The sequence below is a fragment of the Zerene cesonia genome, chromosome 19 (assembly GCF_012273895.1).
Source record: "Zerene cesonia ecotype Mississippi chromosome 19, Zerene_cesonia_1.1, whole genome shotgun sequence".
Taxonomy (NCBI): domain Eukaryota; kingdom Metazoa; phylum Arthropoda; class Insecta; order Lepidoptera; family Pieridae; genus Zerene; species Zerene cesonia.
Window position 1 is genome coordinate 4,494,256 of NC_052120.1, and position 5,568 is coordinate 4,499,823.

The 5,568-nt window shown below is 30.1% G+C and overlaps 1 long non-coding RNA gene across 1 annotated transcript; it reads left to right on the forward strand.

Moving 5' to 3' along the window:
• The first annotated feature begins 3,914 nt into the window (after window positions 1-3,914).
• LOC119834653 lies at window positions 3,915-5,293 on the forward strand. The gene is made up of 3 exons (XR_005288010.1): window positions 3,915-3,962; window positions 4,328-4,608; window positions 5,103-5,293. It is a non-coding gene; the product is annotated as an uncharacterized LOC119834653 (long non-coding RNA).
• The last annotated feature ends 275 nt before the right edge of the window (window positions 5,294-5,568 follow it).

Consider the following 5,568-nt stretch of genomic DNA (forward strand, 5'->3'; position numbering starts at 1 on the left):
AAAATTTGAAAAGCGTTGTAGCTCTATTTAAATTTAGATCGTATTATGTAATTATAATTTTAATGATGAATGAAATGCAGAAACTTACATACTGATAATTATAATTGATGTATTTGAGCGTGATTAGAAATTCAATTTCAAATATATATTTTCTAAATCAAGAAATAGGCATTTTCCAGTTGAGCCTCGCTCAATTTTTTGTGTTAAAGAGTAACAAACATTCATTTATCTCACAAACTTCACGTTTGCAATATTAGCTAGATTCACATGTTATTTATCCTCAAGTATAATTGTATTACAATTTCATGTACTTCTTAATTAACAAGATCAGAAGACAACCAAGAAAATAATAATTTAAAATATCTATCGGATAGTACACAGTAACATCATATGGGATGTTTAAACTGTATATTACCTCCTAATTAGTCAAAATGGTATAAAATTTAAATTTAAAGTTCAAGAAATTATGATAATCTGTAAAACTTTTGTTATTACTCTTATAAATTACTTACTATCGTTTTATCCCTTCTGTTCATAATCTCAATTTTTTCCTACTATAAATTAAGTCATGTATAAATTTTATTCAATAAAGATACATGATATAGGACACGACGATAAGAAACTGGCATAGTGATTAAGTAAATTGTAGAGCAATATGATTACTCGTCATTACAATATTTAATATATTTCCAATAAACGACTAATTAATTGATAGAGCTGTTGAATATAGATTAATCCTCGGACCAGATAACTCCTCTGTGGATTAATTCTATTGGATAGGATGGTTATAGTAATGAAAATCTTTATTATTATAATTGATTTTTCCTAGTTGTATACATTTTAATTACCTACAAATTTGACATTTTTTGTAGGATTTGTAGTTTTGTTGGAGATCGAAAAAAAATCATTATTTAGTCTTAAAAGCTCACCCCCCACAATAAGCAAACTCGTATCAAAAAAAAAAACAATAAACCTGGCGAATCTAACAAAAATTCATTTTTGTTAGATTCGCCAGGTTTATTCTCTCTTCCTTCGCCAATTCTGTTGAATTTTTTGGTTTATTACATTTTTACGGATTCCGCATTGATTTGCTAAAGTATATATAGAATGGTTACGAGAGATTGAACAAATATAAATATATCTTACTAATAAAATACAACAGGATGTCAATAAAGCTTATATCAATGTCGAATGCTTATTACTTCTGTAAATTTGTTTTTGTTTGTTTATTATTGATTTCCTTCTCTCTATTGTACTTCTCACCGGTCTAGTACTAAACATTGTTGGTCGTGCGATCGTTTCTAATCCCGACTGAGACGAAATGAGTGTCGTACGACAAAGCTTACAAAGCTGATACAAATGGATTGAGACGTTTTCTATAAATTTAATTTAGAGATGAATTGTTGACAAAATGTTCAGTAAGATTTTGCGTATGTGTCTATTATATTTTATTGTCTCATTGAAAAGCTTTACCACAGATAACAAATACTGCTTTACTAACTGTTACTCGCGGTTATTTTGATAAATATGTATTATATACTATTGAATAAAATAATTGAGTTTGAGTTTGAATGAAGGAGTGATGTAACTGCCTAGTCTCTATTATATCTATTCAGTGGTTTTCACGCGAAAGAGTAACAAACACATATCCATATATTATTACGTATTTTCGGTTAATTAGTAAGATAGGATAGCAAGAAGTGAAATAGCTTTAACAAGAGCTTCTGTTATCAGGGCGGAGCGATCGATACTATCCCATAATTAAGACATTTTATAGTATACATTGCTGAAAAACTATAGCACTTATAGGTTTGGGCTCTGACGTAACCCTTTTTTTGTGTCCGAGATGTTTTTAATCTTTGAAAAAATTTAGAAAATTTGACATTTGACAAATAAGAAAACACCTAGAATCGACAGCAAGCAATATAAAATTATTCCGCATCGAATGCTGAACTATCGAACGTCACCAAACTACTTATTCCTATTTGAGGTTTATGCAAATCCGCATAGACTATGTAATATTGAATTCCAGTAACGATACCCGTCTTTCAATCAAGTTAAGCCCAACTAATCTCGAGTTGACAATATCAAGCGCATACTGAGTGCTGTATCACTACGATAACTCTTTATATAAACGTATCTATTATATCCACATCATGTTGTTGGTCAGAGTATTGGAGCTAATTGAAATTGCTAATTTAAATGAAACGTAACTTTATTTTAATTGTCTCATTATAGAATGTATCAAATGATTTTAGTCAACGATTCAACAAAAATCAATATTAATTTTAAGTAGCTGTTTATTATTTCAATAAGGTATGTTAATTCAGTTTAGGTTTTTCTATATTGTTATATGGTAGTAATAATACATTAACATATTTAAGAATACATTAGTGGAGTTTTAGATTAAGAAATTTAAATAAATGTTTGTATGGTTTCTGTTCTGTTATTTTTGTTCCGTTAATCCCACGAGAATGGAAACAATGCTAGTAAAATCCCGAGGCTGTTTTATTTTTTCCTTTGACTACGAAAGTGAAATCGCAGGCGGTAAGTTAGTTGTTTTATAGAAATATTAAAAATAGGAGCCATCTCTCTATGTATTACAAAAACGAAGTACCTCAAGAATACATTGTATGCTCTAAGCGTGGAATTGGCTGTACATAGTTCTTTTATGATAGCATAGATGGCTCTGAAAGTAATACAAAGAAAGTAAAATATAGACATAGTAATGTAACTAACTGTTCACATTAAAGTAACTTATTTTTTGCAACTCCACTCCATTCACAAACTTCTTGTCATAAATAATTTACTTTTAGCTTCCTTTGAGTTTAATTTTACTCTTTCGCATCTTGCCTTCATTTAAAATAACGGAATGAAGGTAAAAAATTAATGCAGTCCGAACCTATGTTAAGAGGTAATAGCACCTACTATGTAGATTTAGAGTGGAACTTAGCTACCCACTATTAACCAAGTCCGACCCATACAATTTATTCACTTAACCCAGAACGTTTTTTACGTAGAGAATCTACAAAAATTTTAATATAAAGCAGTAAAAATAAGGGAGAAATAAAACGCTTAATGATAAGATCTCTAAAGTGAATTTCATCTTTAAAGGAACATATTACGACTCATAAGTAGGTAAGGAGCTTATAAAATAATTGAAGGTATTTCTGTACAAAAAAACGCTAACGGGCTTGTGGTTCCATACAAAACATAAACATTGTTGAACTTGTTTGCAGATTAGTACCGTTTATCTCAATTGGCCCGCTGACCGAATGGAGTAACACTTTCACCGAAACATATCATATAGGATTAGAATCAAATTTATTTTCTCTTCTCTCCAATTTTAAATATATCTTTATGCTAATCTAAGGAGATATTCCGCGAAAGTTTGTCTGTTGACGGACGTTAGAAGGTGAATGAAGTAATAAATATTTATATAATCCATGTGTTATATAACAAATTTGTAATTTATTCTATTGATTAATTCAGTTCCGCTTAAATAAACAATGAATGTTTAAAAAGTTTCAGAGCTTTTCAATCAGATCGATAAAAATCTGTGTCAATTGGATATAAGCTCGTACCACGTCAAGAACTAATTGCTATTTTAAGCTAAATCCTATTTTTACTTTCACCTTGTTTTTTAAGTACTTAGTGCCTAGTAGAAATTTATAGAATCACTTATTGTGAAGGTGTAGGCACAGATAATGTCCTTGTTTTTATAATAATATCATATTTTGTTGTTACAATATTATCTACATTATTTTATGCAAGGCCGATTAAATGTATAAGACGCATTCTCATGCAATAGATGTATTGTTTTACTACTGTTGCTGTTAATTATATCTAAATATTATAATGAAATACATACATATCAGCAAAGAGTGCCTTTAATATCATGTGGTCAGTGTGTGGTGTCAGTGCAGATTCTTTCACTTGATGGATTATTGGATTCTTTTCAGGTAAGTTTATGAATATTCTTTATTATTGTTTAAAGATGAATCTAGGACTGCAGCATGTTGAGCGTTTGTACTAATTTTGCATTCAAATAACTAAAACAGAGAGACTAAAACTTCATATTCATATTTTAAATTAGCATATTTTATTCTATTTTTGTGTTACATCGAAATGTTTTCTTTTTTACACTACTCTAATTAGTCAAGTGAAGCACATAACATAAAGTTTAAAAGAGACCATAATTATTTTACGACTCATTTGAATACATCATTATTAATTAATTTAAAGATGGCTTTGAAAATGTATAATGCAATTTTTGAAATTAATGCATTTAATTTTAAAAATTACTGACAGTAAGCTTTGGTTTAAGGGATCGGAATTCCTTTTAAACCATTAATCACCATCGTCGTAGAATGACCGTTACCCACGGGCAATCTGTAATTAATTACAAATGAACTAGCCTCCAGGGGCCATCTATATGGAACAATGCAGGATCCCCGCGTAAAGTTCTTCAATGCATTTATTTTATGGAAAGATTTATGGGAAACCAGCCCCATAGAAAATAGTTACATCGGGTTTATAAAACACTATATAATCTAAAAGTACAGGAAATCTTACACTATTATGTGTTCTAAACTATGAGGATCAAAGGTCAGATCAAAGCACACTGCTGTATAAATGCTTAAATTTGAAAAGGCTTATAAATATAATACATGTTATATTTCCCTTGTTAGGTTACGGCAATGACTTTTCTTATATCACACAAATGTTTTGCTCTTATCCTAATTAATATTAAAAATACTCTGCAGCATATAATATAATATAGTCTCCTATTTCATACCATTGCACTGGGTTTCTGTACAAATTCATATTACCAAACAATCCTCTTTGGGAAGAGATTGTTGGCAGCATATCAATAAATACAATTTATTATTGTGAATGGGCACCATATATATCGCTTATCGAGTTCAAAACCACTGTTTATCCACTAGAATTATTACTTTTATTTGTAGTTATTAGAATTTAAGAATCGGAGCAAAACAATGGAGAATTTTAACTATTATTTTTATAATTACCAGATAAAAATACAAGTGAACATATTATTTTGATAGAATTAGTTTAGTTATATTTACAATAAGTTTCAGATTTAACGCACGACGCGCGTCGTCTGTGGCGTTGTGACGTAATCGCCCGACACTCGCTCTTCATGTCTGCTCGCACCCTCAGTGACGTGTCGAAGTTTCATTCATGTTTTTTTGGTTTACGTTAGAAGATGAAGTTAAGTTTTCAATAAATCACCCCTTAGGACCTGCATGAATAAAATGAAAGAGTTGGCCTCTTTCCCACTTCTTCACATATTCACTAACTAGAGATTAGAGATATAAAACAATCATTGTGGCAAAAGTAGCAGGTGCATGCATTAACGTTGTGCAATGACGTCATATGTGGTCATGTAACCTTAAGCGGGACTGAATATTTATCGGAATTTTAAATGCACATTAAATCAAAATTATTTACAAGCTTTATTGCAACAAAGTTTCATGAGATTTGGCATACCTATTGACAATCTCCTGTCAAACAGTAAAAATACTTTTATTGAATTCTTTCCCT